Genomic DNA, 22454 nt, shown 5'->3' on the forward strand with positions numbered 1-22454 from the left:
TATTATTGTGGTCAGATCTTTAAAAAATATTCTTTTTTAGATGTATACTAAAATATCTATGTATTGAATAAATAAGTAAGTAAATAAGCAAACAAACCCATAGAACTAAAACTTGCATCAGGCTTACTGGTGAAAATCTCCTCTTAATCAGGAAAAAGATAAACATGTCCACTATGATCATCATTATTTAATTTTATTTCGGAAGGTGTTAGACGCTTAGGTAAGAGAATTAAAAATATTAATATATAATATAATAATTACAGCAGAGAGAGTAGCATTATCTTATACTACAAAAAGTATTTATGGAACACGAACTGAAAACCTATTAGAAACGAATTTTAAAAATCAGTAAAAGTACTGATTCTAACACAAATGTAAAAATCATTACCTTGCCCTGATGCAAACAACTGAAACCTATGATACGGAACATTGTGCAAGATCTCATTCACAAGGGCAAGAAAAATGCAAAACCCCTTAAGCATATATGTAAGAAGTATGAAAGACTGTATAAAGAAATTTCTGAAAATTATATAAAACGCATGAAAAGTACATAGAAGAAATTGACATGAAAAGGATAGCCACTCTCTAACCTATATGTTCTGTGCATTGCCCAAGAACCAATATGATTTGGGGTGGAGAAAACACACGCTAGGTTTCTTTTTACAAATCAGCAGGTAAGTATAAGTAGGAAAAATTCTGATGTTTGAGTTCTTCTTTGCCACTCTTCCACTTTTGGAGAAGGAGGGAAAGCAAAAGGCATCCCCATTTGCAGCAGGCTCGCGAATGGGGGCTTTGGCTCCGACAGCCCCACGGACCCAGCTGAGTAGGAGACGACAGCGTCGGCAGCTGTGAGCCCTCACACAACATCTCACTTAAAATGTCATGTGTGCTACTTGGTTTAAATTGTCACCCCTCCAGCAACCACAAACAATGCAGACACAGCAGATGTATTTTCTATTTAGAATTAAACAGTTTATCTCAACCACTGTCATTGTTATAGGGAAAAAATAAATAAATATCCATCTTAATGTAAACTTCAAAAGGTACTTTCTGGCAACCAGAGATATTTTCAAATCCAAATCTTCTGAGAAAACTAGGATTTGACCACAGAGTTTTGTTTCAAATCGGGATGCTGGCAGCTCCAAGAACAGTAAAACACAGCTTGGTCAAAAGATTTTTGGCCAGATATTCCATACAGTAATTCATGTCATTGATGCTGAATGGTCCAAAGCATTAAGTAAACATCATAAATGTCTTTTGTTGTTAAATGTTCCATTCAAACATTTTGTTTCACACTTGTGTAATGGATAGAAAAGAAGAAAGCTGTAGTGGAAATTGGCCCTCAAGACAGTGGTTGATTCACCTTTTCTGAATTTTTTTTTTTTAAATATATGCCCTCCTCCAAATTGCAGAAAGAAAATAACATTTCTGTCCTGTAGTGTATGCATTCTATCTCTGGAAGTTAGGCTAGTTGTGAACCTGACTTTGTTGGGTCAAGTTCAAATTACCACCCATGTATTCAGAAGACTGTAACTTTGTTCTCCCTAAAGTCGGGAAGTCAGCCTTCCTCTGTGATAACTAAAGTAGAAATATGAGTGTTTTCTTAATGTGAGGTTACAAAGACAGGAAAATACTACTTTTCAAAGATCATTTTGCAAGAATAACAATTCCTATAGTAAAAGGAAAACCATAAATGGGTCTGTAAAGTTGGCCTACCTAGACAGTGATCACTTAGTGTAGTTACACCAGACTCTTAATGATGGAGAACTGAGTATTGTTGGAGGAAGGTGCATGAGGCAATGGCCTAGATGGGTGATGGGTATTAAGGAGGACACTTGTTGTGATGAACACGGGGTGTTATATGTAAGTGATGAATCACTCAATTCTACTCCTGAAACCAACATGTTAACAAATTAGACTAATTAAACTTCTGTTTAATTAGTTTAACTAATTAAAATTTAAATAAAAAGTTAAAAAAAATAGGGACACCTGGGAGGCTTAGTTGGTTAAGTGTCAGACTCTTGCTTTCGACTCAGGTAATGATCTCACGGTTTGTGAGATTGCACCCCTCATCAGGCTTTGTGCTGACAGTGAGAAGCCAGCTTGGGATCCTCTTTCTCTCTCTCTCCCTCTCTCTCTCTCCCCCTCCCTCATTCATGCTCTCTCTCTCTCTCTCTCTCTCTCTCAAAATAAACATTTAAAAAAGTAAGAAATAAATCATAAATAGATAAATAAATAAGTAAAATAAACAATAACACATCTTGACCTAAGTGCACTTGGGTTGCCATAATTTGAAAGTTCTGTTTAGCCATTAAAACATGACTTATTTGGGGTACCTGGTGGCTCAGTCGGTTGAGCATCCAAGTTTTGATTTTGGCTCAGGTCATGATTTTGGCTCAAATCAGTAGAAGCCCATGTCAGGCTCTGAGCATGTATCCTGCTTGAGTCTCCCTCTCCCTCTGCCCCTCTCCCCAGCTTCATCACTCTCTTTGTCTCTCTAAAATGAAAAACAAAAACAAAAACAGAACAAAAAAACAAAAAACATGACTTACTTAATCTTGGATCTAATCTCAGCTTTTTTCTTGCAGTGTTTTCTTTCTTTCTTTCTTCTTCTTCTTCTTCTTCTTCTTCTTCTTCTTCTTCTTTTTCTTCTTCTTCTCCTTCTTCTTTTTGGCTTCAAATTTTTATTTAAATTGCAGATATTTAACATATAGGTATAATATTAGTTTTAAGAGTAGAATTTAATGATTCATCACTTACATACAATACCCAGTGCTCATCACAAGTGCCCTTTTTAATACCCATCACTCATTTAGCCCATCCCCCCACCCCCCTCCACATTCAATCCATAGCTAAAACATCAGTGAAAAGCCCTGAAATGACATTATATTTGTATTTTTCTGTGGAGCTTCTTTTCTTCTAAGTTAAGTAAAACTCAGCTATCCTACTGACCCAAAAGGCCAAAGAGTTATCAGGATGCTTTCTGGTTCGTTTAGGAAGGAGAACACACACAACCAAATGGCCATTCATTTATATTTTATAATTCTTATGTAAAGAAAAATCTAAAATCACATTTGGTATGCTGTATCCCATCTCAACTGATTCTGTCTGTCTTGCATCACATGCAAGTAACCTTATCCTTTTGGAGACAAGGATACATGCATTGTTCTAAGTAATAAGATTTTCTAATTGAAACTCCTAACTCACATTATATCTATGATTTGTTTGTTTATTCATTCGTTCATTCAATGTTTTATCTCATAATTATTTATTAAACATCTACTATGCTATAAATGAGCAAATCCTGTCCTGTCCTTCATGAAATTGCAAGTTAGACTCTAGCTTGTCTGCAATATTTCTTACTGCTAGAACTAACAGGATTTCCTCTGCATATAAAATACACTGAGACTCCTTCAAGACAATCGCCCTTTGCATTTATTGTGGAATCACTATGTTTTCTTTTTACCTATATTTAAATAGCACCTAGAGGGGCGCCTGGGTGGCTCAGTTGGTTAAGCGGCCGACTTCGGCTCAGGTCACGATCTCGCGGTCCGTGGGTTAGAGCCCCGCGTCGGGCTCTGTGCTGACAGCTCAGAGCCTGGAGCCCGTTTCAGATTCTGTGTCTCCCTCTCTCTCACCCTCCCCCATTCATGCTCTGTCTCTCTCTGTCTCAAAAATAAATAAACATTAAAAAATAAAAATTAAAAAAAAAAAATAGCGCCTAGAACCATAGATTTTGCAAACAAATGATATAAAAAGTAGCAAAGTTGCCAATTTTATAATAATAACAGTAACAGGAAAGGAAAAACGTCAACAACGATGTTGCTATTTTCTTCTGAGCTTAGAAAAATGAATATTCCTAGCAACTATTCCAAAGCATTTGTATTTCAACTAGTTCCAAGATCTAATACCTGAACAAGTAAGTATAGAGATATTTTGGGGTGCTTGAGTGGCTCAGTCAGTTGAGTGACCTACTCTTGATTTCAGCACAGGTCATGATCCCAGGGTTCTGGGATTGAGCCCCATGTGGGGCTTGGTGCTGGGCTTGGAGCCTGCTTGAAATTCTGTCTCCCTCTCTCTCTGCCCTGCCCCCCCTTCTCTCTCTCTCTCTCAGATTAAAAAAAAGTATAGAGAAATTTTTGACATAAGTGAATATATAATGAGGGAAATGTATGATGTATTTATTCCTCTATCAGAAAAAAACCTTGAAACTTGCTGCTATCAAACTTATATCTGAGAAAAGTGATATTTCATGACTCACCTATCTACACTTTGATATGTCATGGAGCCATAAACAAAAGTGTGGTTGGACTGGCATTTAAATTTTTTTTTACTGTTTATTTTTGAGAGAGAGAGAGAGAGAGAGAGAGAGAGAGAGAGCATGAGCAGGGAAAGGCAGAGAGAGAGGGAGACAGAATCTGAAGCAGGCTCCAGGCTCTGAGCTGTCAGCACAGAGCCCGACACAGGGCTTGAACTCAAGAACTGTGAGATCATGACCTGAGCCAAAGTCAGATGCAACTGACTGAGCCACCCAGGCGCCTCTGGGCTGGCATTTGAAATCAAACAAGTGAAAGCTGTTTCAGATATTACTCATCATGATAACTATTTCTCTGTGAGGGGAGTGGCGAGAATAATAACATAAATAATATTTATAACATAATATATTATTATATTTATATGTTATAAATATATGTTATATTTATGTTATACATATATGATATATATAAAATAACATAAATATAAAATATATGTTATAAATATATGTTATATTTATAACATAAAATAATATTTATAACATAAATAATAAAAATGGGCTTCTTGACTTTTTGTCTGCTTTTATCACAACAAAACTTCATTGGAGTTGTTGGAAAAGAAAATATTTTAGTAAGTCAAGCTCATCAAACCTAAAAGAATTACTTTTCCATTACAAAATAAAAAGCGTTGGTGGGGAAAAACTTTTCCTAAAGAGATCAGTAAAATTTGAAGCCTCAAGTCAGAAACATTAAAATCTTACATATCATCATTCTAGTCTTTCTTTTTCACTGCATTAAATGACATCACAGATGGAGAGAAACTTATGCATCAGCTTTATAAAAACACCAAAGAACATTTCTATATTTTCATTGGTTAAGGAAAATTTAAATTTTTTTCATGTTTATTTATTTTTGAGAGGGAGAATTCGAGTGGGGGGAGGAGCAGAGAGAGAGAGAGACAGAGAGACAGAGAGAGAGAGAGAGAGAGAGAGAGAGACAGAGAATCCAAAGCCCACTCAGCACAGACAGCAGAGAGCCCAACTCAGGGCCCAAACCCAGGAACCAAATTGTGAAATTATGACCTGAGCTGAAGTTGGACGCCCAACCAACTGAGCCACCCAGACACCCCTCTTTGGTTAAGGAAAATTTAAAAGTATTATTATCCTGAAAAATCCCTCTAATGCTGATTTGTGAAGAGCCATTAAAACATAAAGGCCTCCCCCAGTGGCTTTCTCTAAGGAGTTATAGAGCCTGGGACCTGTTAACATTGTATTAGAAACCCTCCAATGTACTTTTATTTAAAAAGCACAAGGTCTTTCTCTGACTGGCTTATTTCACTTAACATGATACCCTCTAACTCCACATTCTTTTTTATGGCTGAGTAAAATTCCATATCACATCGTCTATTTTTTTTTCTTTCTAAATCTAAGGTTAGGGTTAGGGCCAATAAGTCAGGAAGAGAAAGACATATATCGTATGATTTTGATCATATGAGGAGTTCAAGAAACAAAACAAATGCGTAAAGGGGAAAGAAAAAAAGAAAGAGAGAAGCAAACCAAAATACAGACTCTTAACTATAGAGAACAAACTGGTGGTTACCAGAGGGGAGGTGGGTGGAAGGATGGGTGAAATAGGTGACCTGTGATGCGCACTGAGTGTTGTATGGATGGAAGTGTTGAATCACTATATTGCACGCCTGAAACTAATACTACACTCTTAACATAGAGTGTTAACTAATGTTAACTAGTTAAACTAACTGGAATTTAGATAAAAACTTAAAAAGGTTAATAAGTTAAAAAGCACAAGGTTAGGGGTGTCTGGATTGGGCCGTCGGTTGGGCTTCTGATTTCGCCTCAGGTCGTCATCTCAGGGTTCATGGGTTCCAGCCCTGTGTCGGGCTCTGTGCTGACAGCTCAGAGCCTGGAGCCTGCTTTGGATTCTGTGTCTCCCTCTTTCTTTGCCCCTCACCTGCTCACTCTCTCTCTCTCTCTCTCTCTCTCTCAAGGGTGAATGAACATTAAAAAAAAAATTTAAAAAAAAAAGTATGAAGTTGCTCCATTCTTAAGCTTGTTAGTGATAATCGGCTGCTTCATTCACTTAGCTGGAGATATGCTTTGAAACAAACTTTGAGAAGTTTTTACGTATATGTGAAAGTGTTCTTTAAAAAGAGGAAAGCAATATAGAAGGGAATAAGAACTTTGAGTTGGAAACCAGGCCGCCTGTGTTCCAGCCCTCATGTGGAACCAGCATGGTTATCAAGGTCTGGGTGTGACGTGTTCTCTATTTTTGTTTCCTTCCTTGAAGACTTAAGAGCTTCCCTCACTTAATAAGGACACTTGGCACTTAGAAGATGTAAAATATGTGAAAACTCTTTCACTATGTGCTAAAAAGGAAAAGTATAATTGAAGAAGTCCTAAGTGATGAGACTAATTATTATTTCTTCTTAGCAGTGGAACAGAATCAAACATAATGGGATTCATAAGCAATGCAATATTGAGGCTCATTTTAAATTTCTAGTAAACATCTCATTAAACTAATGAAATATATCATTTAAGACTCAAAAAAACAGGGGCCTGGGTGGCTGAGTCGGTTGAGCGTCTGACTTTGGCTCGGGTCGTGATTTCGTGGTTCATGGGTTCAAGCCCCGCGTCAGGCTCTGCTCTGACAGCTCAGATTCTGGAGGCTGCTTCAGATTCTGTCTCTCTCTCTCTCTCTCTCTTCCCCTCCCATGCTCTGTCTCTCTGTCTCTTTCTCTCTCTCTCTCTCAAAAAAAAAAAAAAAATTAAAAAAGGACTCAAAAGAATACGGTGAGCCAAAGCAGTGCTTTCATTTCAAATGGAAAGAGTAGTGGCTATCTTAAGAGTAGTGATTCATAAATTGACTGCAAAGTATTTCTTTTAGCTTTTAGTGAACATTACTTTTTAAGGTATTCAGAGATAAGAAATTCTCTGTGGCTCAGAGTGGTCCTGTGATTACAGGAAAATTTAAGTGTTTACATATTTTAAAGGATGGGAAAAGCATGAGGCCGTGGAGAATGCTGAACCATCATCCTTCTGACAAAACTTTTTGCAAGAAATCTCTTGCAGTAGTTTTCATGGATAAACCTCTATAGGTGGGGGATTGGCCAGAGCTTCTTTGGTTATAAGTGACATAAACCAGAACGAATTTGAACTTATGTACCTAAACTAGGAAGGGTAGGGCTGGAGTTGAACACTCTGACAGCTCATCCTAGGTCCTGAATTCTGTCAGTTAATACCTCTCTCTGTGGGTCTGTGTGTATATATGTCTATTTCCGTGTGTGTGTGTGTGTGTGTGTGTGTGTGTCTCTCTCCATCTATCTCTCCCTCTCTCTCATCTCCATCTCTATCTCTACCCCTATCTCTCTGATGTTATAGTCACTACCGTGGATAGAGCAGTGAACAAACACACACAGCAAATAGAAGTTTCTACATTTATGAGCTTGCATTGCTTCATAAACCTTTAAGCATGAGTCGGATATAATCACACAGACATGGGGAAAAGGCATCCTTGGAGGAGAAGAAAGCATAGGCAAATGCACAGAGGGAGGGATGTGTATGTGGCGGAACATGCCAGTAATAGCCAAGGGTGGCTGAAGCACAGATTAGGCACAGGTGTGAAGAGGAAGATGAATGTCAAAATGGACACAAATGCCCCAGGGCATTGAGTGTCACAAAGACGAGTCAACAGAGTTTTGAAACAGATAATAGATTTTATTTTATTTTTTTTCAACGTTTATTTATTTTTTTGGGACAGAGAGAGACAGAGCATGAACGGGGGAGGGGCAGAGAGAGAGGGAGACACAGAATCGGAAACAGGCTCCAGGCTCCGAGCCATCAGCCCAGAGCCTGACGCGGGGCTCAAACTCCCGGACCGCGAGATCATGACCTGGCTGAAGTCAGACGCTCAACCGACTGCGCCACCCAGGCGCCCCAAACAGATAATAGATTTTAAAGAGAGAGAGACAGAGAGAACTGTCCAAGGGGAGTGTAAAGTTTCTAGCTCTAGAAATATGACAGAACATGTCCTCCCCTCCATCCCCTCACTCATACAAGGCCACACCGAGTTACAATCTGTCAGTGTGTTGGTCAGGGCTCTCCAGAGAAACCACACAAGAAAATGCATATTTATACAGAAAGAGATGTAAAAAAATGAGTTGGCTTCAGGCATTATGGTGGCCAAGAAGTCCCAAGATCTGTAGTCAGCAAGCTGGAGACCTGGGAGACCTGATGGTGTGGTTCCACTCTGAGTTCAAAGGCCTGAGAACCAGGAGAGCTGATACCATAAATTGTAGCACATAAGCCTGCAGGTTCCAGAAAAGCCATTGTTTCAGTTTGAGTCCAAAGGCAGGAAATGACTGATGTTCCAGCTCAGCAGCCGGGCAGGTGGAATTTCCTCTTACCTGCAGAAAGGTGAGCCTTTTTGTTCTAGATGGGCCTTCAACTGATTGAATGATGCCCATCCTGTTTGGGAGAGGAATCTGCTTCACTCAGTCTGCAGATTCAGATGTAAATCTCATCTAAAATTTCCATCACAGAACACCCAAAGGAGCGTTTGACCAAAATACCTGGGCACCCTGTGGCACAGTCAAGTTCACACACAATTAACCATCACCTCTGGGATTAGGCACAGTTTCAAGCCTTCGCTCATGGAAATTCCTCTGTTTGAAACGCTTTTTCCACTCTCTTGACCCTCTTCACCCCCACTCCTATTAGCTACCAGCATTATTCTTGAGACTACCTCATCCTGCTTTAAGAATTTTCCCAAATGTCATTTTGGAAGTCTTCCTTGAAGCCCTGCAACCCACGCTAAAGGATATTGGGCATGCTGTCTTTCACACAGCACCTTGCACTTGCTACCAATATAGCACACATCCTGCTACTTTAATAATTAGTACAAATCTGTCATATGAATATGTGGGTCCCCCAAAGATACAGACCATGGTATTTTTACTATTATTTTATTGTGTTAAAAATATATGTAAACATACTCATGCACCAACGTTCACAGCAGCTTTACTGACAACAGCCTAAAGATGAAAACAACTTGAGTGTCTATCAAACGATGAATGGATAAACCAAATATGGTCTATTGATATAATAGAATATTATTCAGCCATAAAAAAAGGCTGAAGTCCTGACGGGTACTCCAACACGATTGACCCTTGAAAATATGCTAACCGAGGGGCACCTGGGTGGCTTGGTTAGTTAAGCGTCTGACTTCGGCTCAGGTCATGATCTTGCGGTCGTTGGGTTCGAGCCCTGCATCAGGCTCTGTGCTGACAGCTCAGAGCCTGGAGCCTGCCTCGGATCTCCATCTCTCTCTGCCCCTCCCCCACTCATTCTCTCTCTCTCTCTCTCTCTCTCTCTCTCTCTTTCTCTCTCTCAAAAGTAAATTTTTAAAACCCTTTAAAAAATGGGAAAAAAAAAGAAAATACGCTAACTGAAATAAGCAGACCATGTTTTACTTATTCTTGGACATCCACGACTTCCCATGGCCCCCAGCACATGCCTAGCAAATGATTTCTGGTATAGGTTTAGAGGCAGAGTTCCTGAGTTGAAATCTTGGAAACTTCATTTCCTAGTTGTTTGATCTGGATGAATTATTTAACTGTTTTTTCTCTTTGTTTCTTCTCTTAACTGATTTTATTTTTTTTAGTGAAATTTATTGTCCAGTTGGTTTCCATACAACACCCAGTGCTCATCCCAACAGGTGCCCTCCTCAGTGCCCATCACCTGCTTTCCCCTCCCTCCCACCCTGCAACAACACTGAGTTTACTCTCAGTTTTTAAGAGTCTCTTATGTTTTGCCTCCCTCCCTCTCTAACTTTTTTTTTATTTAACTGTTTATGCCTCATATTCCTCATTTGAAAAGCAGGGGTAGTAATTGCACCTCTCTTGTAGGGTTACCCTGAGGATTAATTGAGTTAAACAATTGATGAGTTGATTAAGAGATTTAAACAACCTCTGAAACATAGTAAGCATTAACAAATGTCAGTTACTATCATATTATTATGTATGGTATCATTTAACGAATTTATGGATGAGGTACAGGTTGGGAAAGAGTCCTTAACATTTGAGAGATACAGTCTTTAGGAAAGAACTGTTTTATTTATTTATTTATTTATTTATTTATTTAACATTTATTTATTTTTAAGACACAGAGAGACAGAGTGTGAGTGGGGAGGGGCAGAGAGAGAGGGAGACACATAATCTGAAGCAGGCTCCAGGCTCCAAGCTGTCAGCACAGAGAGTTCGCGGGGCTCGAACTTATGAACAGTGAGATCATCACCTGAGCTGAAGTCGGATGCCCAACCAACTGAGCCACGCTGGCGCCCCCTAGGAAAGAACCGTTAAGGCTAAGAAGACTGATATTCTTGTAAAAGTGTTTTGTGTGCCGTATCACAGAGAGCATAAAGGAATGGGCGCTGAAGTTGTTTTGCCCGAACATGAAGCATGGCTTTACCTTGCACTAGCTTTGTGGCCTTGGGTAAACCACTGTCTGAGCCTAAGGTTTTGTTTTCTAAAATGGGGTTAATAAGCGCTGCTTTGAGAATTAAAAGAAATAATGCCTGTAGAGTGCTTAAAATGGTGCTGGGCACAAATTAAGCACTTAATAAATGCTAGCTACTGTTAACAGTGTTAAATTAAATAGTGTTTATTGAGCTCTTGGAACTCTTTGATCAAAATCATTAGTCTGTAATTTTAAATCTATCCAGTTGACCTCACCCACAACGTCAAGTCAAAGATAGCCTACTTTACATCGGAAGTGGGTTTTAACGAGTTTTCCAGAATGCCTACATATGCAATAATAAACATGACATTCCTCTGAAATTGACCTCAATCACTCACCATTGCCTAGACAGCGAGGAGCAAAATTCTTCAGCTTCGTGTAATGTCAAGTTCAGTGCATGTCCTAGTTTTTAAAATAAGACAATTATGCAGATGGAGAGAACAGATGGATTAGATCGGTGAGTGTTTATCATTTTTTAATATTTGGAAACCAGATGTGCTACATACACATTGCTGGTTGCCTTCTAAGGAAGCTTCATTGGTGGGTTACTAATCTTTAATAAGAAAGTACAACATTTTCATCCAGCTTAAATCAACTATTTTTAATATACAATTGGACAACCCCTGCTGCAATCCTTTAGAAAATAGAAAACAGATGCTTAATACAAGGAATACTATCAGCCAAGAAATTCCTGATGATCTTTTTATAGAATGTAAACTTACATATTTTATGGGTCTCTTAATGAACTGCTATAGAACAACTTCAGCAGTCAAAACATGTTGTGAAAATAGACGTGAACAATTTGTCACTTGTTACCATATCCACAGACGACCTTTCAGTTGCTCTCCTGGGGAAATGGGCATAATTGTGGCTCTTACTATGTTATTAACAACATATGTTATTTACCGTCCATCTGATTGGATATATTGGAGAAAAGAGGAGTTAGAATAAACAAACAGAGATGCCTCTATTTCTCTATGTGTTCCTGCTAGATTTGGCAAAGATCCCTTGCTAAGTATGAATACTTCTATGCTGATTGCGCTCACAGGGGTATGACACAGTGGAGTAAGGCCAGGGTAGTGTTCTGTTTCAAGAAATGCCTTTCAGAGAAAATTCCAGTAGAAACTTGGACTCTTGTGAGCAGAATTATGGGTTAGAAGGGCCTAAAGGGAGCCTAACATTTTCACATTGGGACAACAACTTAACCAAGCTTCCCCTGGCTCAGTCCAATGTGACACTGGAAAGGAGGTAGCAAAGAATGGCCACCTAGTTCCATCTCTGAATTCACCTCTGCTAGATGTCCCCTGTACCTCCACAAGTTGGGACACAAAAGCAAGGATTGAGAGAGTGGGACTTTACCCCTCCCATATCTCTGTCCCATCACCTACATTTATCTCATGCATCCTTCATCATCCTTTGTGATGTTTAATGCTGGTTTAGAGTATGAGGGAGTAGGACAAGGAAAAGGAAAGGAAAAAAAAAGTAGAAGAGATTGTAGAAAATTTAAGAAGAACTTAAATGATGCACTTGGCACCATCCTGAAAGAAGAAAATAGGTTTTGAAAGAAAACAAAATGATGTGGCATCTTACCCATTCCAACTCACCACTGTCCATGGGAAAAGATGAAGGCTGATTATGTGATGGTGCTGAAGTCATCAAATTTAGAATAGAAAGGTGTAGAGACGCCATCTCCTCTCCTGGAAGTATATAGTTATTTCCTTTGTTTAAAAGGAAAAAAAAAATTGCTCTTAGGATCTTTTGGGGGTAAAAAGAAATGGAAATATTGTCACATCAAAAACGTGCTGCCTTTGGAAAAGCGTTGACGGATAAGCTATCTGACCCTTATAAAAAATGAGTAGAAACCTCAATCTTGAGACAATATGGTATAAACTATAACATTTAGAGCATAACAACAGTGTTACCGTGAAAAAACCCTCAGGGTGCCCTGCAGGTAACAGGAAATAGGAAAGATTTCCCTACTACCTACATGGTCTTTGTGTGCAATTCAAGTAAATTAATATTGATTAGTTCATTCATTTAACAAATAGTTTTGAGTGTCCTATATTTGCAGATCTTAGTACTACATACTATTGAGGCTGCACAGATATAATTAACATGCTCTTAAGGAAATTATGGTCTACAAGAGGTGATAAAATGAATATGAAGAATGGCAGAGACTGCTATTTACTGTTCAGTATCTCCTTATCATTCATCTAATGGGCTACACACACCTTATAAGGAAGTGTTACATATAATTAGAATCTGGTTAGTAAAATGTAAACTGAGTGCTGTTTGGGATTTCTGGGAAGGCTTCCTCCAGGGAGCTGAGAGGTGGACCCTCTGCCCTTTCCTTTGTGGCCTTTCCACGGTCTTGCTTCCTAGAACACATATGGCTTTAGCAGCTATCTTGAACAATCAGGTGACCTTCTGGATGGAAATACTGGACTGGACAAATCAAAAGACAGAACGAGACTGGGTCTTTTTTCAGTAAGGGGTCTACATAGCAGATCTACACTGGGTGTAGAGCCCATTGCTTTTACATTAGAGAACAATTAAATTCTGTCTTAAGCCTAATAGTAACTGATACATTAAATTCCTGTAATTAATGCTGGGAAGTGAGCTATTATATAGACGCAAATAAAATGTCATGAGACTAGAGGATGGGGAAATGGTAATGATTAGAGAGGATTTGATCAGAGGAGGTGGCATGTTAGTCCCTCAGTCTGCCATAACAAAATAGCACACACTGAGAGAATTAAAGAACAGAAATTCATTTCATTATAGTTCTGGAGGCTGGAGCTCCATGATCAAGGTGGTATCAGAGTTGATTTCGGGTGAGGACTCTCTTCATGGTTCTTCCCTCCGTGTGTCCTCTGTGTGCTGAAAAAGAGAGATCTCTGGTCTCCTTTTCTTATAAGGCCATCACTCCTATAGGATTACAGCCCCACCCTTACGACCTCATTTACCCTTAATGACCTCCCGAAAGGCCCTTTCACCAAATAAAGTCACACTGTGGGGTATGCCTTTCAAATATGAATTTTGAGGGGTGCCTGGGTGGCTCAGTCAGTTAAGCCTCTGACTTTGGCTCAGGTCATGCTCTCACGGTTTGTGGGTTTGAGCCCCGCATCAGGCTCTGTGCTGACAACTCAGAGCCTGGAGCCTGCTTCAGATTCTGTGTCTCCCTCTCTCTCTGCTCCTCCTCAGCTCACACTTTCTCCCTCTCTCTTTCTCTCTCAAAAATGAATATTAAAAAAAATTTTAATGTGAATTTTGAGGGTACACGGTTCAATCTCTAACAGGTGCTGTGTGAACTAGGTTTGTAAAGTTAGATAGAACTTAAATACACAAACATTTCTAGTATTGGAAACAAAGGAACCAAATAGGTAGAGGTAGGAATATCCAGGGTACACATATAAAGCAAGACTATTTCCAGTTGACCAGACTCCAAGGGCCATAAAGGAAATTGAACTATAAAGACCATAAAATGGAAGGCAGAATGGGAAAGCTAGTTTGGAGAGCAGATGCTCGGCTCGAGTTCGGACTTCCTTGTTCAGAGAATGAGGAGTCATTGAAGGCTGATGAGCTGAGGAGTGACACAATCAGAATTGAACTTCAGAAAGATAATTTGAGGGTAAAATGTATGAGAGATCAGAGTGAGTGAAAACTGGAAACAGAAAGAACAGTAAAAAAAAAAAAAAAGGCAGTTGCAATAGTTCAGGGAAAAGATAGTAACTTGAGAGTTATAGCCAATTAAAAACAACCATTGTTTTAAAGTGGAATTCTTCATATTTTTCTTATCTCTATTTTTCCACTTGGTTTTTGGCATTCTCATCCTGCAGCTTTTGTCTTGGCATTTTGTGTTCTGAAGACTTAATCCCTCTATTGAGAAAGTCTTACAGGCAAGTACATAGAATTGACACCCAGCACTTCAGGAATTCTGGGGAAACTTCTTTTTGTATTAATTCTTATTTACTTATCTTGAGAGAGAGGGAGAACAAGTGGGGAAGGAGCAGAGAGAGGGCAGAGAGAATCCCAAGTAGGCTCTGCACTGTCAGCTCAGAGCCCAACATGGGACTCAAACTCATGAACCGTGAGATCATGACCTACACCCAAATCAAGAGTCAGACGCTTAATCGACTGAGCCACCCAGGTGCCCCTGGAAAAATTTCAAAGGCAGGATAAGTCACCTGTCAGAGCTCCATAATACCCACTATACAATTGGATTCACCTACCCATAGGAAACCGTAAAGTTTTGGTTATCAGAAAAATTAAATATTTCACAACTAAAAACATAACTGACTATGGAAAAATGCTAAATTGTGCATTTAAACTTTATTGAGACACCTTGTATTTAGCTACACAAGTTGACTACCAAATGAGCACTCATCATGTTATCCATACCATTCAAAATAAACATCAGTGTTTATTATGTGAATGGGAATGAACGAGAAATTCTCAGCAAAACCTCTCGTGTAGCAAAACAGCATATTTTGCTTGCATTTTAGCTACCAAGTTGTTTAGCTTTTCCTGTCGTTTTTTCAAAACAACCTCATTTCTTCTCATGGAATTTAGCCCATAGTTCTATTCACAATCACCAGTATCCTAGTCCATTTGGCATTTACCCAATTGATCCTTAGCCAAAATAATTTAGTTATTGTTTCCAAATAGCCCCTCTAGTTTAGTTGTTAGCTTCTTTCCCAGACTGGAGGCTCAGTGGCTTACAGCACATTCTTGCAGTTTCTCCATAATGCCAGGATCATAGTCCACTCCCCTAGTTTGTAGAGCAAGAAAATATACCCTTAATCAATAAATAGCTACTGATTTACCAACGCGAGCAAGGCAGTGGGCTAGGGACTGTTGGGAATACAAACGGACTCTGCTCACTGACTCATGAGCTTTAGTTCCAAATCTATAAAAAGATTTTTTCCAAACTCTCTCCAGCTAGAGAATTGTAGGAGCTTTGGCCCATTTGAAATTTCTCTAGGGTAGCCTGGGCCTATTATGGACAGAGGGATCTTCTTAGGGATTAATATAAGAAATCTTCCAGCTTCTACTCTCCTCCTCAACTCCTCTTTCCTTAGAATGAATTCTTGCCCATAAGAGTTCCCTATCCCTCAGGCCCCAACTCCCCAGATATACCTGAATCCTGGGATGAAACAGCAGAGGGAGAGAGCCTGGAATTGCAACAATAAAGCCTTGGCAATTCTTATAAAAGTCTCCACCTCCTTGCTGTTTGTAGCATCCGATGGTGTTTTAACTAGGGACTCTGAGATTTCCCCTCTAGGCTGTATTTCAGAGAGGATGGCTCCAACTTACCAAGTAGCAGTTGGCTTTGCATGCCATAGGAAAGTGGAGCACAGGTTGAGGTAATGGGCAAAAACCCTACCAGAAGGAACTAGAAACAAGTTGATAAGTGAAACGGTCACATTGCTTTAAACAGTGAACTTGGCTAACCTATGTATAGGAAGAGAAGAAGCTGACAACACCCAAAATATGATGTATTTGAAAACTTCATCTTAGCACTCTCAAAAATCAGGGTAAATGACTCCAAAAATTGATGTTATTTCACGACTGCCCCAAGGCAAACTGGCTTCCCATAAAAAACCTCTATCTTCCTCCTCTACCTTCTTCAAAGACTTATGGATGCAGGTCTCGACCTACTAGAAATACAATCCCAGTTCCCAACATCCTACTGAAGCATGCACAGAATCAGGTTTCAACCACAGAGGTGCCTGTGTTTAAGTATTAAAGGGGTATTATAATGATCTTACATTTCTGGAATCAACTCCAGTTGGTTACTATGCATTGTCCTTTCAGATATTACTGGATTCAACTTGCTAATTTTTGTTTCTTGTAATATTCTTATTGGACTCTGATATCACAGTTATGCTGACATCATAAACTGGGTTAGGAAGGGTTTCTTCCTACTTTATCTTCTTCAAGAGCTCTGTGTAACATTGGTATTCCCCACATGTTTCACTAAACTAACCCAAAAATCCAACTGACTGTAAAATTTTCTTTGTGGAAAAATTTTTCATTATAATTTTTTTTAAAAAATAGGGGGCTATTTAGATTTTCTGCATCTTCTTGTGTCAGGTATGGCAAATTTTGTTTCTCTAGGAATTTGTTCATTATACCTAATTAAATTTACTGGTATGAAGTTGTTCATGATATCATTTTACTGCACTTAACAATTGATATTTTGTTAGCTTTAATGCCTTGTTTTTTTCAATTAATGTGTTTATTTTCAGGTAACTAGCTTCACATGTCATTGTAAGAAAGTATACAGAGAGCCCCTGTATTCTTTATCCAATTTCCCCCAATATAGAGTCCTCGGAAAAGTACTACATGGTATAACCAGGATACTGATATTGATGGAGTCCAGACACAGAGCATTTCCGTCACCTCAAGGATCCCTCATGTTGTTCTTTTATAGACACACTTACCCACCTCTCCCCACTTAAACTCTGTCAAGCACTAACTTGTTCTCCATTTCCATAGTTTTCTCATTTTAAGAATGTTATATAAATGGAATCATACCAATGCAATCTTTTGGGATTGACTTTTCCATTATATTTTTATTTCAAAAATTTCTATAGAGTTCTTTATATCTTCTAATTCTCCGCTTAGACTTTTGATTTCTTTTATTTTCTTTTATTTTTTGCTGATGCTTTCTTTCTTTCGCTTTTTTTTCCTCCCCATTGGTTTCAAGCATGTTTCTAATTGCTCATTGGAGTGATTTTATGATGTTTATGATGGATGCTTTAGAGTCTTTGCCAGATAATTCTAGCATCTCTGTCTCTTCAATGTTGGTATATACAGATTGTATTTTTCATTCAATTTGAGATCTTACTAGTTCTTGATATGACAAGGGACTTTTTGTTGAAATACAGACATTTTAGTTATTATGTTATGAGACTCTGAATCTTACTGAAACTTTCTTCTGGTACCTCTCTGATAGGGGACACCACCTAATTCCTGCCAGGTGGGGGTAGAAGTTCAGGTTCTCTACTTAGCATCTCTTGACACCCAAAGCGCGCGCGTGTGTGTGTGTGTGTGGGGGGGGGGGTTCTTGTTACCGCTGAGTGAGGTGGAAGTTCCTGCTCTCCACTAGGTCTCTACTGGCTCTTCCATCTTGAATGTCTTGTCACTGCTCCTATGTCACTGACATACGAAGAGGTGGGGGAGTTTAACCTCGATACAGTCACTTCTCCACTATGTCTCCTCTGTCATCACCCCAGCGGGACGTACGATGGGCACTTTATGAATGCCTCTTAGATATGGAAGTTCCTGCCTCTCATGTGGTCTCCAGTGACATGGCAGTGAGGAGAGGCTTTATTACCGTCCAGCAAGGATGAAAGTCCCAGTTCCCTACTCAGTTGGCAAAGGTGGGAAGCACAGGTTCACCTTGGCTATCGTGTGTGTGTGTGTGTGTGTGTGTGGTGTTTAGACACAGTAGAGCAGTTACTTTCTAAAACACTTGTCTTGCTAGACCACCCTTTGCCTGGACGTTGGACTAGGGAGAGCAGGTTCTGTTGGAGATTTGTTTGAGTTTGTGTCCATTGGCATCAGTGGCTTCTCCAGCACCGTGTCTGGAAACTAACAGGCAGAAAGAAAGTCCACAAACTCACCACCTCAGACTTCAGGTCTTGAGGTCTGTGTAACTGATCTGCCTACTTCTTTCAGAATCTTCTTATGGTTTGCCTCCCTACCATAAGAGACTCTTAAAAACTGAAAATAAACTGAGGGTTGATGGGAGGTGGGAGGGAGGGGAAAGTGGGTGATGGGCATAGAAGAGGGCACCTGTTGGGATGAGCACTGGGTGTTGTATGGAAACCAATTTGACAGTAAATTTCATATTAAAAAAGAAAGAATCTTCTTATGTTTTTTTTATATATTATTTTCAGGTGTTTTTGTTCTACTGAGTGGGAGAAATAGGGAAATGTACATTTACTCCATCTTCCTGGCAGTGAAAGTCAATTTTCATAGGATCCATAGGGATGTCTGTTCTTTCATTCCCAATATAGGTAATTCTCTCACTAGGAATTCATTAAATTTGCTCATTTTTCAAAAGCACAATTTTGGTTTTTTTAGTTTTCTCTATTGCTTGTTTTCTATTTCATTGATTTCTGCCCTTTATTATGTCCCTTCCTCTACTAACTTTGGATTTCATTTGCTCTTCTTTTTTCTAGGTTCTTAAGGTAAAAGCTTAGATAATTGATTTTAAACTTTTTCCCCTCTACTCTAAGCATGTAAAATAAACATCACTTTATGTGTATGTTACAAATTTTGATATGCTATACTTTTGTTATAGAGTCTAAAATATTCTCTAATTTGGGGGTAATTTTTTTTCTTTAAGTTATTTTAGATGAGTATTGCTTTACTGGCAAATAGTTCACTCTTTTCTCCTGTTCACTCACAGAGAACACTCTCATCCTTGACCTGTGCTCTTGAAAGTATAACCCAAGGCATAATCTTCTGAGTTCTCAGAAATTCCCTTTTAGGAATGAAAAGGGTGATGAAATCTGGCTTTGGCAAACCTCCCATGCCCCATTGTCCATCATTCCCACGAGCTTCCCACTCACACTTCATCGTCTGGTTACTGACCTAGTTTTCTGATGAACTTGCCTTGTGGTTCTATTCATAACCAAAGGAAAGGCATTCTAGAATACTCTAAGCTTATTGTTTTAAAGGGACCATGCAACCTATACTCCTGAGTCACTAGACCTGTACATTTAATCTGAGTCATCAAATTTACTGGCAGGACATTGTCCTTCACACTTCTCTCCTGTATCTTTTAACTAGATTCTCTTGCTTCCCCAATAAATGACAGCTTTCTAGACACTTAGAAATTTTTTCACTGCTATATGCCTCCTTCTTTAAATTTACTAAAGAACAAGTTCTAAAAACATAGACCATAGTAATAAATCTTGCACACAACAATAATATTCCCCTTAAAAGGGTGCACTAATAAGGGTATACACAATAATAATAATATATAAAAGAAAATAAACTTCATTTTATTAAGCACAAACTGAGAACAATTTGCTCTAAACACAGAGTTATTTATTAAACTTAACTTAGTAATCCAGATCTGGCAGCTTGCTTTCTCTGAATCGTGATATTTCTCAAGAACTCACCACCACATGAAATATCTTCTTTATTGATATCTGAATGGTGGATATTATCTGATTGAAGATTAGAGAAATATTATTGTAGAATAATAATAATAGTTTGCATATGCCTTTTTTCTTTTGATATTTGCAACACTTTTCTGGGTACTGATTTAAGAGATACTAGTCTTCCAATTTATAGGTAAAGAAATGGGTTCAAAAAGAAGTGACTTTCAGGAAAGGACTTCCAGTAATGGTTAAGTGAAAACTAAAACGAAAGCTTTATAGTTTCTTGTTGTACATTTAAATCTATGATTCATTATGCATTAATTTGTGCATAATGTGAAGCTTACGTCTATATCCTGGAAGAGATATGAAAGACTGATGTATTTTTTTTTCATAAATGTTAGAAGGTGCCAGGGAAAGCATCTAGACCAGGAGATGTCTTTTTCAGAAAGTTTTTGACTATTAAGTCAATTTAATAGTAGTAGATTATTCAAGTGATTTTATCTGGGTTGAGTTGTGGTAGTTTCCAAGAAACTTGTTTCCTTTCTCTAAGTTGTTGAATTTATGTATTGTCAGAAGAAGATTTAGAGAGCTTTGCTTTTGATATGAATAATTTATTAAGCAAGAAATAAACCAGTTGTGAGCAGAGGTACTTCAAATCCAAAACGAACATGAAGCTTAGAGGCATGATTATACTGGGTGGCTTACAAAGTGAAAAATGAGGAAGCTGTTTAAACTCTACAATGACTGGTTATTACACCAGGGGGTTCCAGATGGCAGGGGGTTGCCTAATGCTGATTATCTTGCATCATTTTAGGATAACAACTTAAGTTTCTTTTATGACATTTACAAGAAACAATCTAAGGTAAATTGCTCTTATGTTCATGAAATAAGCTGGATTAAGTTTTTCTTACATGGCTTAAATGGTTTTGTCTGCTTGAGGGATTGTCAAACCTGGTCTCCATTCTATTCTATTTTAACATCATGCAGGGTTGTTGGTAACATACCTTTATTATTCTTTTACTAACCACAGTGTCTGTGGAGACACATCCTCATTCATTCTGGGTGTGGGAAATTTGTGTTTTCTCTTTTATTTTCTTTGTCAGTTTAGCGACATGTTTATCCATCATCCTGATCTTTTAAAGGAAACATTTTTTTACTTCATTGATTTTCTTTATTTGATTTCCTGTTATATCTATTTTTTTAAGTTTATTCATTTATTTTGAGACAGAAAGCATGAGCGGGGAAGGGCAGAGAGAGGGAGAGAGAGAGAATCTCAAGCAGGCTTCACGCTGTCAGTGCAGAGGCCCATGCAGGACTCAATTCCAGGAGTCTGGGATTGTGACCTGAGCCAAAATCAAGACTTGAATGCTTAATTGACTGAGCCACCCAGGCGATCCATTTCCTGTTATATCTATTGACTAGAGAGGGTATATATATGTATCTCTCTCTCTCTCTCTCTCTCTCTCTCTCTATATATATATATATATACATATATATGCATAGTTAATGCAATATGGATATATTCAGATTTATAGCTATCATTTAATTATTTTGGATTTATATCTACTATTTTCTTATTTGAAAATCACATATCTACAAATGACTTTTCTCCAGTTTATTAAAAAACTCTCAAAATTCAATAAAAAAGAAATTAAACAAGCCAATTAAACAGCAAAGACATGAACAGATACTTTCTTAAATACGTTTCTAAAATGGCAATGTAGGGTCGCCTGGGTGGCTCTGTTGGTTGAGTGTCCGACTCGTGATGTCCACTCAGGACTTGATCTCTGGGTTGTGAATTCAAGCCCTGCATTGGATGTGAAGCCTACTTTTTTTTTCTTCAATATATGAAATTTATTGTCAAATTGGTTTCCATACAACACCCAGTGCTCATGCCAAAAGGTGCCCTCTTCAATACCCATCACCCACCCTCTCCGCCCTCTCACCCCCCATCAACCTTCAGTTTGTGCTCAGTTTTTAAGAGTCTCTTATGCTTTTGCTCTCTCCCACTCTAACCTCTTTTTTTTCCTTCCCCTCCCCCATGGGTTTCTGTTAAGTTTCTCAGGATCCACATAAGAGTGAAAACATACGGTATCTGTCTTTCTCTGTATGACTTATTTCACTTAGCATAATACTCTCCAGTTCCATCCACGTTGCTACAAAGGGCCATATTTCACTCTTTCTCATTGCCACGTAGTACTCCATTGTGTATATAAACCACAAATTCTTTATCCATTCATCAGTTGATGGACATTTAGGCTCTTTCCATAATTCGACTATTGTTGAGAGTGCTGCTATAAACATTGGGGTACAAATGCCCCTATGCATCAGTACTCCTGTATCCCTTGGGTAAATTCCTAGCAGTGCTATTGCTGGGTCATAGGGTAGGTCTATTTTTAATTTTTTGAGGAACCTCCACACTGTTTTCCAGAGTGGCTGCACCAATTTGCATTCCCACCAACAGTGCAAGAAGGTTCCCGTTTCTCCACATCCTCGTCAGCATCTATAGTCTCCTGATTTGTTCATTTTGGCCACTCTGGCGTGAGGTG

General features: G+C 38.7%; 1 long non-coding RNA gene across 1 annotated transcript; it reads right to left on the reverse strand.

The window, feature by feature from the left end:
• Nucleotides 1-10157: 10157 nt before the first annotated feature.
• LOC128315412 (uncharacterized) lies at nucleotides 10158-16964 on the reverse strand. Its single transcript, XR_008298154.1, has 5 exons — nucleotides 16555-16964; nucleotides 13531-13663; nucleotides 12388-12501; nucleotides 11122-11185; nucleotides 10158-10608 (listed from the first exon to the last, which is right to left on the reverse strand). It is a non-coding gene; the product is annotated as an uncharacterized LOC128315412 (long non-coding RNA).
• Nucleotides 16965-22454: the final 5490 nt, after the last annotated feature.

Source organism: Acinonyx jubatus, chromosome B2 (assembly GCF_027475565.1).
Source record: "Acinonyx jubatus isolate Ajub_Pintada_27869175 chromosome B2, VMU_Ajub_asm_v1.0, whole genome shotgun sequence".
NCBI classification, from domain to species: Eukaryota; Metazoa; Chordata; class Mammalia; order Carnivora; family Felidae; genus Acinonyx; species Acinonyx jubatus.